We start from the raw sequence: 21454 nt of genomic DNA on the forward strand, positions 1-21454 counted from the left end.
TCCAAAACATTAAAGATTATCAGATTGGATTTTTGAAAAAAAAAAAAAAAGAAAAAAACCTAGAGGGGCACCTGGGTGGCTCAGTGGATCAAGCCTCTGCCTTCGGCTTTGGGTCACGATCTCAGAGTCCTGGAATCAAGCCCCGCATCGGGCTCTCTGCTCAGAGGGGAGCCTGCTTCCCCTCCTCTCTCTGCCTGCCCCTCTGCCTAACTTGTGATCCCTCTCTGTCAAATAAATAAATAAAGTCTTTAAAAATTAAAAAAAAAAAACCTACAAATAGATGTTGCTTTCAAGAGACCCATCCAAAACATAATGCAAAAAGATTAAAAGTAGGGGCACCTGGGTGGCTCAGTTGGTTAAGAGTCTGCCTTTGGCTTGGGTCATGATCCCAGGATCCTGGGATCAAGCACAGCATCCGGCTCCCTGCTCAGCAAGGAGCCTGCTTCTCCCTCTCCATCTGCCGCTCCCCCTGCTCATGCACATGCTCACTGTCTCTCTCTCTCTTTCTCTCTGTCAAATGGATAAATAAAATCTTTTAAAAAAACAATTAAAAGGGTAGAAAAATACATCATGCAAACATTAGCCAAAGTAAAGATGCAATAGCTAAATTAGTTTCAGACAAAACAGACATCAAAGAAAAATCATCACCAGACTTAAGAGTCACTTCAAAAACAGTAAAACATTTAATTCACCACAACAATATAATTAACTAAATTTGTATGCAACTAGTAACATGGCCTCAAATTATATACATAGGTAAAGTGGATACAATTACTAGGAGAAACAGACACAGGTCAGTATCACAGTGGCAGTTTTAAAAATCTCTCCCCCATTCCCTGGGTGGCTCAGCTGGTTAAGCGTCTACCTACAGCTCAGGTAATGATCCCAGGGTCTTAGGATCAAGCCCCACCTTGGGCTCTCTGCTGGGCAGGGACCTGTTTCTCCCTTTCCCTCTGACACTCCCCCAGCTTGTTCTCTTTGTCTTTATCAAATAAATAAAATCTTTATATAAAAAAAGATCTCTCTCGGTAGTTAAAAGAGTAAGATGATGAAAAATCTGTAATAATACTGATACAACACAGTTAACAAACTTCACCAATAGGCACACACAGAACACTGAATCCAAGACCTACAGAACATACACTTGCCAAGCACTTACATTACAGAAAATGACCACAGGTTGACCATAAAGTAAATCTGAAGAATCTTAAAGTCACTCAAAGGAAGTTCTCTAAGAAAAATGTGATAAAGGCAGAAACCAATTACAAAATACACATACTTAGAAAATTCTCTTATTACTAGAACTTAAGAAATACAATTTTATTAAATAACCCATGGATCAAAGAAGACATAACAATGGAAATCAGAAAGTGATAGGAAATAATGAAAATATTACCCCCCAAAATTATGGAATTCGTGTAAATACTTGAAAGTGAAATGTAATTTTTTGTTTCAAGTTTTATTATGTTCAGTTAGCCACCATATAGTACATCATTAGTTTTTGAGATAGTGTTCAACAAATTCATTAGTTGCATATAACACCCACTGCTCACCACAAAACCCATCACCCGGTTACCCCATCCCCCTAACCCCCCTTTCTGTATCCCTCAGTTTTGTTTCCAGGAGTCCAGAGTCTCTTACAGTTTGTCTCCCTTGAAATGATAGTTTTAAATCCGTGTGTTAGGAAGGATAGAAGGTTGCACATTTATACCTAACTACCCCTGTTAAGAAGTTAGAATAAGAAAAGCAAAGTAAATTCTAAATAAGTAAAAGGAAATAATGAACATAAAAGCAGATATTAACAAGACAGAAAAACACCCCAAATGGGTTTTTTGTTATTGTTGTTTTTTAAAAATTACTCTAATTGCTAAACCTCCACAGAAATTATTTTATTTTATTTTATTTTATTTTATTTATTTTGAAAGAGAAAGAGAGAGAGAGCGCTCGCATGCAGAAGCATGAATGTGGGGGAGGGACGATGGAGAAGCAGACGCCCTGCTGAGCACAGGACTTGATCCCAGACCCAAAGATCATGACCTGAGCAGAAAGCAGATGCTTAACTGACTGAGCCACCCAAATGCCACGGAAATTATTTTTAAAAGCGGGGGGGGGGGGGATACATATATCCAGTAACAAATGAAAAAGGCCCAAGAGAAATAAAAATAGACAACCACATGAAAACTTGTACATGAATGATTACGGTAGCTTTTATCCACGGTAGCCAGAAAATAAAAATCACCCAAATGTCCATCAATTGATAAATGAATAAATAAAATGACATATTCATAAAATGTAGTATTTTCTGGCAATAAAATATAAAACTGATAAATGTTACAATATAGGTAAACCTTAACATTATGAAAAGTGAAAGAAAGCCGTTCACAAAAGACCAAATATCATATGATTCCATTTATATGAAAATTGCAGAATAAACAACTCTGTAAGGGGAAAAAGGACTTGTGATTACCTAAGGCTGATAAAGAGGGAAGAGAGTTTGGGAGATAAAGGGGAGCAGGATTTCTTTCTGGGGTGATGAAAGTGTTCTAAAATTGATTATGATGATGGTGGACAACTCTATGAATGTATTAAAAACCACTAAATTGAGTGGCACCTGGGTGGCTCAGTCGGCTAAGCATCTGCCTTCAGCTCACATCATGATCCCAGGGTCCTGGGATGGAGCCCCTTATTGGGCTCTCTGCTCAGCCGGAGCCTTGCTCCTCCTGCTTGTGCCCTCTCTCTCTTTCTGTCAAATAAAAAAAAATTAAATTGTATACTCAAAGCTGTTTTAAAAAGGAACAGAAGGGAGGACTATCACTAAGAAATCTGTACACATTAAATGACAAAAAAGTGTAACTGTAATGCCAATACATTTGAAACTTCAGAAATGGTCGTGAGAAAAAATAAAGACACATATTTAGCATCTTCTTCCAACTATAATAGTATGAAACTGAAATCAATTAAAAGAAGAAAAACAGAAAATTCATAAATATGTGGAGATTAAACAACGTGCTACCGAACATTGAATGGGTTAACAAAGAAATCAAAAAGAGAAATCAAGAAGTACATTAAGACAAGAATCTACATTATTTCATGCAATCCCTACCAAAATACTGACAGGGTTTTTTTCCCACAGACTAAAACAATCCTAAAATTTGTATAGAACCACAAAGGACCTCCAATAGGCAAAACAATCTTGAAAAAGAAAAGCAAGGTTGGAGACATCACAATTCCAGACTTCAAGTTATATTACAAAGGTACAGTAATCAAAACAGTATGGTACTGACACAAAAACAGACCCATAGACCCATGTCACAAAGTGGAAATCCCAGAGATGAACTCCCAACTATATGGTCAATTAACCTTCAACAAATCAAGAAAGAATATCGAATGGAAAAGACAGTCTCTTCAACAAATGGTCTTTGGAAAACTGGATGGCGACATGCAAAAGAAGGAAAGTAGACAACTTTCTTATACCATACACACAAACAAATTCAAAATGGATGAAAGACTTCAATGTAACACTTGAAACCATAAAAATCCTAGAAGAGAACACAGGCAGTAACTTCTTTGACATCAGCTATAGCAACTTCTTTCTAGTTATGTTACCAGAGGCAAGGGAAACAAAAGCAAAAATAAACTACTAGGACTACATCAAAATAAAAGCTTGGAAGTAATCCCAAAATACCAGTAATAAATAAATAAAAAGCTTGTGCACAGTGAAGGAAATAATAAAACAAAAAGGTGACCTATGGAATGGGAGAAGATTTTGCAAATGACATCTGATGAAGAGTTAGTATCCGAAATATACAAAGAACTTGTCAAAGTCAACCTCCCAAAATTGAATAATCCAGTTAAAAAATGGCAGAAGACATGAATAGACAGGTCTCCAAAGAAGACGTCCAGACAGCCAACAGACACATGAAAAGATGCTCTACATCACTCATTGTCAGGGAAATGCAATTCAAAACTACAATGAGCGATCATTGCACACCTGTCAGAATGGCTGAAATCAACACAGGAAAACAGCAGGTGCTGGTGAGGCTATAAAAAAAAGGGAAACTGTCAAGATGCCTGGGTGGCTCAGGCGTTGAGCATCTGCCTTCAGCTCTGGTCATGATCCCCGGGTCCTGGGATCGAGCTCTGAGTCGGGCTCCCTACTCAGCAGGGAGTCTGCTTCTCCCTCTCCCATTCCCCCTGCTTGTGTTCCCTCTCTCGCTGTGTTTCTGTCAGATAAATAAATAAAATCATTAATAAAAAGAGGGGGGAACAGTCTTACACCATTGGTGGGAATGCAAACTGGTGCAGCCACTCTGGAAACCAGTATAGAGGTTCCTGGAATATATAATGAAATACTACTCAGCCATAAAAAAGAATGAAATACTGCCATTTGCAATGATGTGAATAAAGCTAGAGAATATTATGCTAAGCAAAAAAAGTCAGAGAAAGATAAATGATATAACTTCACTCAAGTGGAATTTAAGAAGCAAAACAAATGAGCAAAGGAAAAAAAGAGAGGCAAACCAAGAAACAGAATCTTAACTACAAAGAACAAACTGATGGTTACCAGAGGGGAGGGGTGGGGAGTGAAACAGGTGAAGGGGATTGAGAAGTGCACCTATGATGAGCATCAAGTGATGTATTCAAGTGCTGCATCACTGTATTGTACACCTGAAACTACTATTACATTGTAAGTTAACTAACTGGAATTTAAATAAAAACTATTTTTTTAAGATTTTATTTATTTATTTGACAGAGAGAGAGAGAGACAATGTGAGAGGGAACACAAGCAGGGAGAGCAGGAGAGCGAGAAGCAGCCTCCCCACTGAGCAGGGAGCCCAACAAGGGACTTGACTGCAACCTGACACAGGGCTTGATCCCAGGACCCTGGGATCATGACCTGAGCCGAAGGTAGACACTTAACAACTGAGCCACCCACATCGGGCTCTCTGCTTGGCGGGGGTGCCTACCCCTTAAATAAAAACTTTAAAGAAATCCCTTGAGGGGTGCCTGGGTGGCTCAGTGGGTTAAGCCTCTGCCTTCAGCTCAGGTCATGATCTCAGGGTCCTGGGATCAAGCCCTGCATTAGGCTCTCTGCTCAGCAGGGAACTTGCTTCCCCCCCCTCCTCTCTGCCTACCTCTTTGCCTACTTGTGATCTCTGTCAAATAAATAAATAAAATCTTTAAAAATTTTTAAAGATTTTTAAAAATAAATAAAAGAAATACTTTGAGTCAAATGAAAATGTAAATATGCCAAGATTTATGCAATGCAGAAAAAGCAGTTCTAACAGAAAAGTTCAAAGCAACAAATGCCTATATAAAAAGACAAGAAAAATCTCAAATGACTTAACATTACACCCCAAGGAACTGGGATAGGGGAGGAAGCCTAGAGTTCATAGACTGAAGGAAATGACAAAGAACAGAATAGAAATAAGTGAAATAAAGATGAAAAAGACAACAGAAAAGATCAATAAAATGAAGAGCTAGTTATCTGAAAAGATAACAAAATTGAGAACATTTAGCTAGACTCAACAAGAAAAAAAGAGGGCTCAAATATATAAAAACAGAATCAAAGAGGATGCAAGAGATCCCACATAAATACAAAGAATCGGTGGGGGGGGGGTACCTGGGTGGCTCAGTGGATTAAGGCCTCTGCCTTCAGCTCAGGTCGTGATCCCAGGGTCCTGGGATCAAGCCCCACATAGGGCTCTCTGCTTGGCGGGGGAGCCTGCTTCCTCCTCTCCCTCTGCCTGCCTCTCTGCCTACTTGTGATCTCTGTCTGTCAAATAAATAAATAAATAAATAAATAAATAAATAAATAAAACAAAGGATCATAAGAGACCACAATAAACAATTATACGTAAACTGAAAAACCTGGAAGAAATGAATTAATTCCTAGAAACATACAACCTTTCAAGACTAAATTATTGCAGAATAGAGTACGTGAATAGAACAATTACTAGTGTAACACCTGGGTGGCTCAGCTGGTTAAGCTGCTGCCTTTGGCTCCGGTCATGATCCCAGGGTCCTGGGATCAAGTCCCACATCTGCCTCCTTGCTCAATGGGGAGCCTGTTTCTCCCTCTGCCTGCAGCTTCCCCTGCTTGTGCATGCACATGCACTCTCTCCCTCTCAAACAAAGAAATAAATAAAATCTTTTTTTAAAGATGTTATTTATTTATTTGCCAGAGAGAGATCACAAGTAGGCAGAGAGGCAGGCAGAGAGTGAGAGGAGGAAGCAGGCTCCCTGCTGAACAGAGAGCCGGGTGTGGGACTCAATCTCAGGACCCTGAGATCATGACCTGAGCCGAAGGCAGAGGCCTTAACCTACTGAGCCACCCAGGCGCCCCAAATAAATAAATAAAATCTTAAAAAAAAAGAAATATTACTAGTAAGGAGATTGCATCAGTAATCAAATACCTTTCAATGAGCAAAACACCAGGACAGGCAGTGACACTAGTGAATTCTACTAAACATTCAAAGAAGAGTATCAATCATTCTCAAATTCTTCCCCCAAAAAATGGAAAAGAAGGGAACACTTCCAAACTCATTTTACAAGACCAGCATTACTCTGATACCAAAACTAAATAAGAACACCACAATCAAAGAAAATTATAGGCCAGTATCACTGATGAACACAGATGCAAAATCCTCAAAAAAATAGTAACAAACCAAGTTCAACAATACATTAAAAGGATCATACACCAGAATCGAGTGAGATTTATTCCAGAGATACAAGCATGTAAATCAATGTTACAGACCACATTAACAAAATAAAGGATAAAAATCATATATGATCACCTCAATAGATGCAAAAAAAATCAGTTATCTTTTTATGATAAAACATCTGAACAAATTTAGGTATAGAGGAAACATAACTCAATATAATAAAGGTCATATATAACAAGCTCTCACATAACAGCACACTCCAACAAAGGAACAAACACAAAGATGTCCACAATCTCACCACTTTGATTCAACATAGTACTGGTAATCTCAGCAGACCAATTAGGCAAGAAAAAGTAGGCATTCAAATTGGTAAGGGAAAAGTAAAACTCTTACTATCTGCAAATGACATGATATTATGTAATGGGATTAAGACAGTGATGAAAGAAATTGAAGACACAAATAAATGGTAGGAAATACCATGCTCGTGGATTGGAAGAACTAATATTGTTAAGATATTCATAACCACCCAAAACAATCCACAGAGTCAATACAATCCTTTCCAAAATACCAGTGATGGTTTGGTATTTCACATAAACAATATTAAAATGTGTAGGATTGACCTCCAAAAGACCCTAAAAAATGGCCAAAGCAATCCTAAGAAAAAAGAACAGGGATGAAGGCATCATACTCGCTGATTTCAAGCTATCTTACAAAGCTATCTATAGTCATTAAAAGAGTATTGTATTGGCATAGAAACAAACACATAGACCAAGAGAACAGGACAGACAGCCCAGAAATACATTCAAGCATATACAGTCAATCAATTTATGACAAAGGAGCCAAAAACATACAGTGAGGAAAGTAGTCTCTTCAATAAAGTCTGTCAGGAAAACTGAACAGCTACTTGAAAAAGAATGAAACTGGATCATGATCTTATCCTAGACCCAAAAATTAAGTCAAAATGGATTAAACATGAATGTTTAAGACATGAAACCATACAACATGATGTTTAAGACATGAAACCATACAACAGGTTTCAGGCTATAATGAGCTTGACATCGGACTTAGTGAAGATTTTTCTCGATCTGACTCCAAAACCAAAGGCAACAAAAGCAAAACAAACAAGTGGGACTACATCAAACTAAAGGCTCTGCACAGCAAAGGAAATCATCAACAAACTTGAAAAGGCAACCTACTGAATGGGAGAAAATATCTGCAAATCATATCTCTGGTAAGTAGTTAATATCCAAAATATATAAAGAACTTATACAACTCAATAACAAAAACAAAAACAAAAACAAAAAACAAAAAACCCACAAACCCAAACAACCTAATTTATAAATGGGCAGAAGTTCTGAATAGGCACTTTTCTAAGCAAGGCATGCAGAAGGCCTACAGCTGCATGAAAAGATGCTCAACATCATTAACGATCAGGGAAATACAAATCAAAAGCTCAAGGAGGCACCTGTGTGGCTCAGGTCATGATCCCAGTCCTGGGATCCAGCCCCACATCAGAGCAGGGAGCCTGCTTCTCCTTCTCGCTCTTCCTCTCCCCCTGCATGTGCACTAACACAGGCACTTTGTCAAATAAATCTTTTTTTTTTTAAGATTTTTTAAATTTATGACAGAGAGAGACAGCGAGAGAGGGAACACAAGCAGGGAGAGTGGCAGGCAGAGGGAGAAGCAGGATCCCGCTAAACAGGGAGCCTGATATGGGGCTTAATTCCAGGACCCTGGGATCATGGCCTGAGCCGAAGGCAGGTGCTTAACGAATGAGCCACCCAGACACCCCTCAAATAAATAAAATATTTTTTTAAAAAACGTATAACAAGAGGCTCCAGGTTTGCTCAGTTGGTAGAGCATGCAACTCTCAATGTCAGGGTTGTGAATTTGAACCCCACATTGGGTGTAGAGCTTACTTTTTTTAAAAAGTGGAAAAAGAAAAAAAAACACCCCACAATGAGCTATTATCTCACACCTGTCAGAATGGTTAATACCAAGAAACAAAAAAAATAACAAGTGCTAGTGAGGATGTGGAGAAAAAGGAACCCTGTCCACTGCTGGTAGGAATGCAAATAGAGCCACCTCCATGGAAAACAGTATGGAAGTTTCTCAACAGATTAAAAACAGAACTACCATATGATCCAGCAATTCCACTTCTGGGTATCTACCTAAAACCACCCCCAAAACACTAACTCCCATATTCACTGCAGCATTATTTATAATAAAAAAGACAAATACTGTATGATCTCATTTATAAGTAGAATCTCCCCCCCCCCAAAAAAAAGCTTATAGATAAAGAGAACAGATTAGATTAGTGGCTGCCAGAGGTAGCAAGCAATGGTGGGCAAAATGGATGAAGGAGGTCAAAAAGTATCAACTTCCAATTATAAAATAAATCCTGGGGATGTAATGTACATCATGGTAACTATAGTTAATAATAGAGTATTGCACACTTGAAAGCTTCTAAGACAGTAAATCTTAAAAGTCTTCATCAAAAGAAAAACACTGGGGTAGTAACTATGTATGGTGAAAGATGTTAACTAAACCTATTGTGGTCATCATCTTGCAATACATACAAATATGGAATCAATGTGTTGTAGGGCTGATACAATGTTATATGTTACAATGTTTGTACTTCAATTTAAAAAAAAGAACAAACCTTAAGTATACTACTACTCTTACTTTAAAACTTGAATCTGTAATTAAAACCTTTACTACCTGGGGCAACTGGGTGGCTCGGTGGGTTAAGCCTCTGCCTTTTCAGCTCAGGTCATGGTCTCAGGGTCCTGGGATTGAGCCCCACATTGGGCTCTCTGCTAACCCAGGAGCCTGCTTCCCCTACCCCCTGCCTGCCTCTCTGCCTACTTGTGATCTCTGTCAAATAAATAAATTAAATATTTTAAAAAAATAAAAGCTTTCCTGTAAACTCTAGGTCTAAACGGCTTCAGGGCTTAATTCTATCATACCTTTAAAAAAGAAATAAAACCATGGGACGCCTGGGTAGCTCAGTTGGTTAAGCAGCTGCCTTTGGCTCAGGTCATGATCCCAGCGTCCTGGGATCGAGTCCCACATTGGGCTCCTTGCTCGGCAGGGAGCCTGCTTCTCCCTCTGCCTCTGGCTGCCTCTCTGTCTGCCTGTGCTCGCTCGCTCTCTCTCCCTCTATCCCTGACAAATAAATAAATAAAATCTTTTTTAAAAAAAATAAATAAATAAAACCAATCTTAACACACTCTCTTCCAGAGAATAGAAAGAGCAGGTATATTCCTTAACTCATTTTACAAGGCCACCAAAACCTGACAAGGTCAGTACAAGGAAACAAAATTAGATGCCAATTTCACTCAAGATCAAAGACCCAAAACTCCTAAGGAAAATGTGATGCTAACTGTAACTAACTGGGTTTATTCCATGTAAAGTTGATTTATCTTTAGGAAATCAATAGGTATAATCTGATTTAAGGAGCAAAATCATAATTCCTTTTTAACAATAAATATTAGCTAAAAATCCAGTATCACTCATGAGATAAGCCCTTAGCAAACTAAGAACAGAATAAAGTTCCTTTATTAGAGGGTAACTGGGAAAAAATTAAAGCAAATACATATTTAATGAAGAAATATTGAAAGTTTCCCATTTGCAAAAAGGAACAAGACAATGGTACCCTGTATTTCCACTTATATTCAATAATATAATCTTAGTACTAGTCAGCACTAAGAAACAAAAGTAGAGCAATTCGAAAGAAACAAAAAGCCTGAACAATAAATTACTAAAGGTAATAAGCATTTAGCACAATTGTTACATACAAGGTTAATATAAAAGTCAACTGTATTTTTTTTTAAAGATTTTATTTATTTGTCAGAGACAGAGGGAGAGAGAGTGCGCGAGCACAGGCAGACAGAGAGGCAGACAGAGGCAGAGGGAGAAGCAGGCTCCCTGCCGAGCAAGGAGCCCGATGTGGAACTCAATCCCAGGACCCTGGGATCATGACCTGAGCCGAAGGCAGCTGCTTAACCAACTGAGCCACCCAGGCGTCCCAAATGTCAACTGTATTTTGATAAGCAACAAAATGATCTCTTTAGAACTACAATATCAAAAATATCAAATATCTAGGAATAAAAATCTTTTTTTTAATTTCTTTTCAGCATAACAGAATTCATTGTTTATGCACTACACCCAGTGCTCCATGCAAATGAGCCCTCCAAAATACCCACCACCTGGCTCCCCCAACCTCTCACCCCCCCCACCCCTTCAAAACCCTTAGATTATTTTTCAGAGTCCATAATCTCTCATGGTTCATCTCCCCTTCCAATTTCCCTCAACTCCCTTTTCCTCTCCATCTCCCCATGTCCTCTGTGTTATTTGTTATGCTCCACAAATAAGTGAAACCATGTGATAACTGACTCTCTCTGCTTGACTTATTTCACTCAGCATAATCTCTTCCAGTCCCTCCATGTTGCTACAAAAGTTGCGTATTCATCCTTTCTGATGGAGACATAATATTCTATAGTGTATATGGACCACATCTTCCTTATCCATTCGTCCATTGAAGGGCATCTTGGTTCTTTCCACAGTTTGGCGACCGTGGCCATTGCTGCTATGAACATTGGGGCACAGATTGCCCTTCTTTTCACTACATCTGTATCCTTGGGGTAAATACCCAGTAGTGCAATTGCAGGGTCATAGGAAAGCTCTATTTTTAATTTCTTAAGGAATCTCCACACCGTTCTCCAAAGTGGCTGCACCAACTTGCATAGGAATAAAAATCTTAAATGTTACAGATCTCTCTGAAGAAAATTACAAACATTACTGAGAGAAATTAAAGAGGGCCTAAATAAACAGAGCCGATCATGATCATGAATTAGAAAATAAAAAGATAAAGATGTCAATTCTAAATTGCTCTACAGAATTCACAGAAATCCAATTTCCAAATACAACAGATTTTTTTGTGTGCGTATATGTGATGTGTAGAAAGTGACATGATGATATTAAACCACATTATATATGTGCAAAGGGCCAAGAATACCCAAGATGCCGGAAAACACAAGCAGGTGGAAGAACTTGTTCTAATGATCATCAAGACTTAGAATAAAGTTTTAGTGAAGAACACAGTGTGGTATCAGTACAGTGAGCAATGGAACGGAATAGACAGCTGTGAAACAGAACCACGAACACATGGATATTTGATTTCCAACAAAAGTAGGAAAAACACTGTGCTGGGACAATTAACTAGCCATGTAGAAAACAATGATACTGGGGAACCTGGGTGGCTCAGGGTTCTGCCTTCAGCTCAGGTCATGATCTTAGGGTCCTGGGATCGAGACCCGCATTGGGCTCTCTGCTCAGCGGGGAGCCTGCTTCCCCCTCTCTCTCTGCCTTCTTGTGATCTCTCTTTCTCTGTCAAATAAATAAATAAAATCCTTAAAAAAAGAAAACCGATATTGTCCCCTTTCTCACACAATGCACAAAAATCAATTTCAGGTACAAAGCCAAAGTAATAAAGCTTCTGGAAGATGAATGAAAATATCTTCAAGACCTCGAGATAGGGAAAGATATTTTTAAACTGAACCTGGTATCTAATCTAAATACAAAGGAAACAAAGATATTTTTAAACTGAACCTGGTATCTAATCTAAATACAAAGGAAACTATTTCTAAATTAGACTTTAAAGAATTTTGATTTATCAAAAGACACACCAAAAATGAAAAAACGTGCTCATGAAACCAGCAAGGGCTCATTTCTAGCACATAATAAAGAACTTCTACAAATTAGCAAGTCAAAATAGTCAATGAAGTACATGACACATTCTTGAAAGAATTCAGCCCAAAATAGCTCTAAAAACACAAACTTCAGTCACCTAGAAAATTTAGTTGTAAATACTGATACTTTCCCTGAGATTTAAATTATGATTTTACTATTTATTAACATTTTAAAAAATGTTTCAGATGTCCAGTTCTCTCTTCTTTCTCCAGTGAGAACTCCTCAAGAAATACTTATTGAAAAGTCTTGTTTAAGAAATCTTTGCCTACTCCAAGGTTACAAACACATTCTCCAAAAACTGAGACCTACCTAAATATCCATCAATAACAGAATAATAGTGATATAGCCACACAAAGAATATACCCTAAGGAGAAGAAACAGCCTACAACTATACACAATATATTAATAAATCTCATATTCAGAATGTCACCCAAGACTACAGGAGGATCCCACTTACATAAACACAAAAGTAGGAAAACCATGTGATGTTAAATGTCAGGAAAATGGTGAAGGAGATGAAGAGGTACAAACTTCCAGTTATTTAAAAAAAAGGGAAATGGAGGGATGGGTAGGGTAATAAATGATCAGAAAGGCACAAAAGGGGGCTTCTAAATGGCTGGTAATGTTCACTTTCTTGATCTGGGTGCTGGCACAAAAGTGTGTTCAGTTGTGAAAATTCACTGAGCTGTTTACTACTGATGTATGCTTTCTGCATATTTAATAAAATTTTAATAAATTCTTTTTTAAGTATGAAGGAGTACTTATTTTTCAAAATTTGTTAGGGAATAGGAGAGCAAAAAAAAGTTTGATTGGTTCAGGTCAAATCACAGAAATCAAATAACTAACTAAAACACTACCCAAAAAAAAAAAAAAAAAAAAAAAAAAACCAAACCTCATAGAGGTACCAAACCAACTAGAAACTCTCAAACTTACAGTAAAATTGGTCTGAAACTATTCAAACCCAAAAAGGTAAACTGATTTATATCTAGATCTAATGACTAGTACTGATTCATAAAACTCTAACACAAGCCACTTGATCTTAGTTTTTATTAAATAACAAGGTCTTTCAAATCTAAGAAGTGAACTAATAGATTCACATATCTAGTCAAATCTCCTAATTTTATTAAGAATCCAAGGTCTTCTGAATTGGCTGATTTGTCCAAGGTCATAAGCAGCTCTCCATAAATAGAAACAAAATTATTTAGTCAAATTCATCACTTTTCCAATTTTCTGTAAGTTCTAGAGGATTCCCACCCAGCAGAAGAATCTGTCTACTGGCAGTGACTCTCAGTACACGCTCTATTCAATTGAAACATTTTCATCCAAATGTTACCAAGTCAAAATTAATTTCTTTGCCATCTATGACTAATAGCCAAAAGCTATTTCTGGAGCAGAAAAGATAAAGACTTTCTAAAAGTACAGTTCATGATGAGCATCCTAACAGATCACGTTATGTTTACACTAAATGATGACTCCGACAACAAACTTAAAACATGTGTGGTAATTTACAATGACAATGGCCCCTATAGCATATGGTAACCCCGAAAAAAGACCAAAAAAAAATCATGACCACAACCTGAAATCAGTACATAGTAAAAAAAAAAAAAAAAAACAACTCAATTAATGACAATAAAATCATAGTACTAACATAATATTAATTTCTTATTAAATCAGTAAGTTCAAAAAAATTAATTTCTCCAATCATTCCAGTTGGCTTCTACGTCTAATATGAAGTATGCTTTCTATGTTACTTTAACATTTTTATTTCCTTTTTAAGGTTTTATTTATATGAAAGAGAGAAAGCATGAGTGGGGAGGACGGGCAGAGGGAGAGGCAGCTCAGGAGCCCCACGTGGGACTCGGTCCCAGGACCCTGTGATCATGACTTGAGCTGAAGGCAGACGCTTAACAGACTGAGCCACCCAGGTGCCCCAACTTTAACACTTTTAAAAGGAAAAATGACTTGTCATTCTGAAGCTAACTCCATCAAAAGTATACAGTACATAAAACAACCCATTTATTTATTTTTTTTTTTTATATTTTATTTATTTATTTGAGAGAGAGACAGTGAGAGAGAGCATGAGCGAGGAGAAGGTCAGAGAGAGAAGCAGACTCCCCATGGAGCTGGGAGCCCGATGCGGGACTCGATCCCAGGAATCCAGGATCATGACCTGAGCCGAAGGCAGTCGTCCAACCAACTGAGCCACCCAGGCGTCCCAAAACAACCCATTTAATCCTGTGAAACATTTTTACAATATAAAAATGCTTTACTCTCCATTCCATCCCCACAGCATTCTTTCTACTATCACAGGACTCTCTCATTTTTTTAAGGATTTTATTTATTTGGGGGGGGGGGAGAGCACGCGACAGACAGCGCGCGCACACATGAACAGTCATGAGAAGCAGAGGGAGAGGGGCAACCAGACTTCCCGAGGAGCATGGAGCCTGTTGCCAGGCTGTAGGGCTTAAGTGAATGAGCCCGAGGGGGGGGGGGGGTATTCTAGCTGTCCTAATGGTAACACTTAATAATAAATATGTGTATAATGTTACTTATGCACTCAACTACGGGCTTGCTGCTGTTTTAAGTGCTTTACATATATTAACACATTCAACCCTCCCAAGAATCTCTAAGGTAGGCATTACAGTACTAATACCTACATTTTACAGATTGGAAGTGATGGAACGGAGATCTGAGGACAACCAGCATACTAAACGGCCTTTTGAGGAGCCACACCAGGAAAAAACATCTGCTTTCTAGAGACCAGGTCTCACTACTCATCCGGTCCTCAGCATTCACTTAGAGGACAAGCTCTCTGCCCAAGACCTGGGAGTCCTTGCTAGGATTGTGAAGGAATGTGCCTCCCCATTCCATCGTCAAGATTGTGTTCATAATCTTGCAGTACCTGAGGCGCTCAGTTCATATTCTTGTTGAGACACTGTTATACATACATGTTAATTTATAGAGCACTATCAGTCTTCAAATTCAGTTATGTGGGACTGGCCTGGGAATCTGAAGGCCATATGTGACATTATTTCTATGGGAAAATGGTGGTGAATTTCAAAAGGAAAGTCTTACAGGGCCCCTGGGTGGCTCAGTTGGTTGAAACTGCCTTCAGCTCAGGCCATGATCCTGAAACCCCAGGATCGAGTCCGTCATTGGGCTCCCTGATCACTGGGGAGTCTGCTTCTCCCTCTGACCCTCCCCCTTCTTCTGCTCTCTCTCTCTCTCATTCTCTCTCTCAAATAAATAAATAAAATCTTTTTTAAAAAAAGATACTCTTACAAATGGACCACTTAAAAATTGAGGCTCCTTCTACACAGAATTTGGCCTTATAGAAGCCAAGATAACTAAACAAATTTAAATAAAAGACCACAATTACTCACATAATCCAGTTTTGCTCATATATCAAAGTGGCACAGTTTCATATAATAGGGATGGTGTTGCTGAAAAAATTTATCTTAATATTTTATGTATTTCCTGCACTACAACCCATTTTGGATCTATCCAACAGTTAATACACTGCTCTCCCTGGCTCGCCATAATCTTTACATGAAAAATTACTACGAAATAAACAAATGTTATCTTTCTCTCACAGTCTCTCTCTCTCTCTCTCTCTCTCTCTCTCACACACACACACACACACATACACACCCAGAACAGAAGGGGTGTCATCTGAGAATATAGTAACAGCAGAAGTAACAATAATGATGACAACATAATAAAATTTAAAAAACTAACTCTTCTTGAGTATTTATCATCACTAGTTATGTTCTAAAAATACACTATACATCTTCTGGCTCACTTAATCCTAACAAAAATCCTGTGAGTTAAGTATTACACTACCCCAATTTCAAAAATGAGGAAACAGGTCAGTGATTAAGCAACTTGCCCAAGATCACAGAGCTAGTGTCAAAAGTAAGATTTGAACATTTAAGCATTTTACCCTGAGAAATATTTTTAACCATTGCACTCTGTGTATCATTAAATAATTTGGCAAACTCTTAAAATAAATAAAGGGTGCTTACTCTACTTTTGAAACAAGAGTGATTTGGAGACAAAAAAAAAAGGAGATAGAGACCCATCTTGCCTTTTATTAAGAATCTATCTTTCCACCAAGTAAAGACTGAGCACATTTACAGAGAATAAATTTAAAATGTATTTTACTTGAAATCCCTCACTTAACATGTTTGAACACTACTAACAGTAGTAAAGGCATGTAGCTTCAACAGACTAATAAAACTTTTTCAAAATCTTCAACATAAACACATTGTCACTGTTTACCATTAAGTAAACTAGGATAAAGTAACTGCTAGAGTTCAAATACCCTTGAAAAGTTTCAAAACAGTTCAAAACAGCAACAAGAAATAGTGGGAACAAGATATTCTTTTTATGACAAAATAAAACTCTGTTCTTTCCACAACACTGTAACAAGTGCTTTAAGGACAAATATTAACCTGAGACAGACCAAAGAACTACATTTCAAAACATGTGCCTAAATTCAGAAATTCTTCCCTAACAATCTAAAAAGGCTATCAGTTTATCTCCCAAAAGAGCCACCTAATCCACATAACATATCTAATTTTGGACAGCTAAAAGGTGTGCTCCATACCATCTCACTGAGTAATTAACAAAAAGCATGCAACTCCCAACAACTTCTGGAGCACAGGCTGATTTTTTTTTAAATCATCTATTTGAAGCTCAGAACTTGCCTTCCCAGCAAACAAAGGTCTATGTGGCAGGCTTCCAAAGGAGTCCACAAAAGCTAAAACACCCATAAGGTTACAGAAGTATAACAAATTCCAAACCTGCATGGGCAATGTTTCTATGGGAAAACTCATCCAGCAATCAACCTACAATAAATCCAAGTACCCCTGCCCCACTCAGCCCTGGAGTAGAATTGTTCCCTCCCCTAGGACCACAGGCCTAGGATTCCACGACTGAGGCCGAGCAGGAGAAACGGCAGGAAAGACGGCATTTGGTACCGCACGAGGTTTCAGAGTTAGGACAGAAAGGCAGAGCAGCAGTGGGAGATCCTGATAAGACAGGCAAGACTTCCTTGAGAGAGAAGGATGAAAGGCGGGATGGCAGCTGAAAGGAGCTGCGGAAAAGTGCAGGGGTCAGAGTGGCTGCAGGAAAGGACAAGGGAGCAGGGCCTGCTCCTGGAGCAGAGAGATTTTACAAACTTTCCTCCTAAATGCTTAGGAGAGGGGAGGAAAAGAATAAGAAACCGTGGCAAGGATCTTAACACAGCCTCTCTCACTCTGGATACTCTCATTCTCCTTTTCAATAAAGAGAGAAGTGGGTGAAGAGGTCTTGTCCAGATCCTTCTTGAACTCCTAGAGCACAGGGTCTCGGAGAACGGGAGAATGGGAACGAACTTAAGAGGAGTATTGTTTCCCCTCCTAGCCAGCATCCACTTGCTAAAGACTTCGGTGTCAATTCGAACTAAGGGAAGTAAGGGCTCCAGGTAGGAGCAGGAACAACCGGTAGGAGAAAGAGAGGAAGGAACCTAAGGAAATTTGAAGCAGGAAGTGGGATGGTGGAAGGCCAGACAAATAAGTTAATAGAACTGCCAACAATTTAAACTATAATAACTGTTCTTAAGTTAGTTAATTTAGAATTAATTCATCTTGACGGTTACCAGTATTTCCTCAGGTCCATTTCACTTTTAAACAAATGACTATTTGTGGCCATGGCAATATATTGAGGTTTATTATGTGGAAGATATGAAAACATACATTTAAATAAATGTGAGATAATTTCCCGCTGCCTTTTCTTTATACAGGGGCAATATAAATCATTTCAGAAAGGCTTTTTTATTTACAGAGTGAGCACTCAGTTACATTATCATCTATCAATTTTTTTCACCCCAATAGCCCAAATATCATGAGTTATTACCTTCACAAATAAGGAACGATATTTAACTCCTTCTTGGGAGTTTAACTATAATGAAAAACTTGCTCATTGAGACCAAACACAGCCTGTCAGGCCTCCAAGTTAGTATTTCAAGCAAAGTTCTGAACTCATACACACACACAAATGCATCTGAGGAGTACAGGACATCTTTTACCTCCAGCCCCTAAAGCTCAGGTTTCCATAAAACAAGGCTACTTAACCGAGCACCCCCCCCCACTCCGCAAACAATTTACATCTTAAAAGATGGCGCAGTAAATCCCAAATTCCCTAATAACGTTTCCACAACTCACAGCCAGGGATAATTAATTCAACAGGTAAACCTAACCAAATATCCAGCTAGAGGATGAGTGCCAGAAACTTAGCATCCATTTTTTCCTCTATTATTTAAGCTACTACTCTTCCAGTGCAACTCTCTCCTCAGCAGAGATAATGGCCAGGAGGCAAGCTCAGCAACACATCAAAGACGCAAGAGCAGAGACCATTAAGGGACAACAGTGTCTATCAGCCCTGCGCTGGCAAGATTTTCCTGCTGTTTCACTGACATATCCCACACTGCCTGGGAACCTGGAAGATCGTTTACTCCAAGCCCCACAGATTATGCTGGATCCCAGAATAGCTGCCGTATTTTCTGCAAACGATAAAGTGGATCTATAAACCTCTGTACTAAATTAAAGAGAAGAAAAACAGCATCTGTTATCAAGTACTCCACTTGTTGGAGAAAGTAGGTGGGTGGGTATGTGTGTATACCTCCAAGCTATGATAAAGCAAATTTAGACCCCTAGAAATAGCTGCTATTTTATTTTAGTAATATAATTTGAAAACTATTCAGGACCAAAATAAACAAAATATTTAATCTATGAATTACCCTGGGCATGCTGAAACTGGAGGCAAAGTTACTGAAAACATGTGAATTTCACATAGGTCATTATGGGCTGCTAAGAATCCTTACTAATCAGCAGACTTCTGTTAAAATGTTACCTCTAGCTAGAAAATGAACACATGAGAAAGAAAAGAAAAACCTTAAGATTATCTTCAACCAAGAAAACTGAAATCTTTCAAGATTACCAAAAGAACTAAAAGGTTTCTTTTTAACAGAAATTTTCATTTTCTGAAATTTTTATCAGCACACACACTTATGCAGAATATAGTAGAAAAAGCACATTTTCTAAAATCAGACACACATGAGTTTGGGTTCTAGCTCTGCAATTTACCAGCTATATAAACTCCTCGGGAAAATTACTTAAGAATACAGGAGGTTAGTGTGGTTATCTGTACAGCAGGAATAAAATTACCCGCACAAGGATTATGGGGATTAAATTAAAGGACTATGAGGATTAAATGCAAACATACATAACCCACCAAAACCAGTGACTAAACATACTCAATGCTAGCTCAATTCGCTCCAACACAAACTGTACAGATTTTGCTAATGAAAAATCTATATAATTGAGAAGACTGTGTCAAATCCACACATGGAAGAAAATTCAGAGTGAAAGAACATAGGTTCTGTTCAATTTTAAGATGAAAGTCATATATTTAATATTTATCTTCACTAAGTCTTTCCTTTGATTAAACCAGTCACAAGCAAACGAAGAGTGGGGTAGGTTAGGTTGAAAAACTTCATAGGACACAAAATTTACTATGGGTGATGATGCCCTTTAAAACACGATAACCCCAAACCAAACTTTCACCTGGAAAACCTTTTCTTTTGATCGAAATATTTCTTCCTTCTTACAAATGTTCTGATAGACGACTGGAAAACATTTACAAGGAAAAGGGGAAAAAATCCCTTCATTCTTCCAAAATGAAAAAGTGAGCAAAAGAAGAACGTTTATCAAATTGTTCTTCTTTCCCACACATTTTTTCCTTTTACAAACCAAAAATAAACACATAAGATGCCGAAATTATTGTCAGATTGACAAATGTCACTGAAGAACACATGGAATTGACATGCCCTGTCTGGACCAAAGGTGACAAGTGTCCTTAAGTAATTTAAATAAATTACGTTTCACTAAGGTTTGTCCTTACTTTGACTTTACATGCACCCTACTTTATATAAAACCCACCTTGTACCCCTCTCCCATCCCCCCAAATCCTGTTTTTATGCACTTCAATGAGCTGGCACACAGTACCAAACTACACAACTCCAACTGGGAATAACTCTAGTCTGTCACTGGACCTCAGAGGACTGCTTGTGTGATCTTTGTTAAAGAACGGAGACAATGTTTTCGCCTTACTCCACACCTGCCACCATTTACAAACCCCTTATAGAACAATTACTATTACTACTAACCTTCCCCCGTATATCTCAACACCATTAACAGACCGAACCTTGATGCTGATTAGCCCTCATCCCCAAACGCCTTGCTGGGGGCTTGAAGCCCTCCACCGAGGTTCACTCTCCTCAATGTCCAGGGTGCGGCGAGGAAGGACATCATGCCCCCCACCCCCCGTTCTAGGGGAGAGGGCCAACCGAGGCCCCCGGCCACTCCCTCTCTACTCGGCCTCCCGGGGCGTCTGGGGCGGGCGCGCCAGGCCCTGCGCAGACCTCCAGCAGTCCCGCAGTTCCTAGTGTCCGCCGCAACCCCAGGCCGAGCCGAGCCCCCAGGACCCCCGCAGTAGCGCGCACGCCCACCGCCCTGGCGCTGGGTCACCGAGACGACCCCGGCGCCACCCCCGACGCCCAGAATCGGGCAGGTGCCGGGCCCTCCTCAGAGACACTCACCCGGCAGCCGCTGCTCCCGGTCTGCCGCTGCCGCTGCCTCACTTTCTCTCCCGCCGCTTGCTCCCGCGGGGGGGTCCGGGCCGGCGCCGCTTCCCCGCCCGACCCCCCTCGGGTACGCGCCGCACGGGGACCGGATCCGGTGAGAGGAGGAGGAGGAGGAGGAGCAGCCGCCGCCGCCGCCGCCGCCGCCGCCGCCGCCGCCGCCGCTGCCGCTGCCGCCGCCGCCGCCGCCCCCTTTCCTTTTCTCCCTCCTCCCTCAGTGCGTCCCTCCCACCGAGGCCCGCCTCGTATTTCCTGGATCCGGTCTCTGCTGGAGCTTGGTAAGCGAACCGCCGGCTTCAGGACTCCTGTCGGGCGCCGTCGCTCGCCAGACACAAAGATGGCGCCGTCGGAG

The 21454-nt window shown here is 39.5% G+C and overlaps 1 protein-coding gene and 1 long non-coding RNA gene across 7 annotated transcripts in view; one reads left to right on the plus strand and one right to left on the minus strand.

Moving 5' to 3' along the window:
* The window catches only part of TAB3 (TGF-beta activated kinase 1 (MAP3K7) binding protein 3), an 89885-nt gene extending 68688 nt beyond the window's left edge, over positions 1-21197 (minus strand). For all 6 annotated transcript variants that reach the window (XM_059156766.1, XM_059156767.1, XM_059156768.1 and 3 more), the window contains exon 1: positions 21061-21197. The gene's annotated coding sequence lies outside the window, so the exon portion shown is untranslated. The remainder of the gene's footprint in view (positions 1-21060) is intronic.
* Positions 21198-21292: 95 nt separating this feature from the next.
* LOC131820895 (uncharacterized) overlaps positions 21293-21454 on the plus strand; it is a 75525-nt gene continuing 75363 nt past the window's right edge. Inside the window, exon 1 of the long non-coding RNA XR_009349822.1 lies at positions 21293-21380. This is a non-coding gene — a long non-coding RNA (uncharacterized LOC131820895). The remainder of the gene's footprint in view (positions 21381-21454) is intronic.

This window comes from Mustela lutreola, chromosome X (genome assembly GCF_030435805.1).
Source record: "Mustela lutreola isolate mMusLut2 chromosome X, mMusLut2.pri, whole genome shotgun sequence".
In the NCBI taxonomy this organism is placed as follows: domain Eukaryota; kingdom Metazoa; phylum Chordata; class Mammalia; order Carnivora; family Mustelidae; genus Mustela; species Mustela lutreola.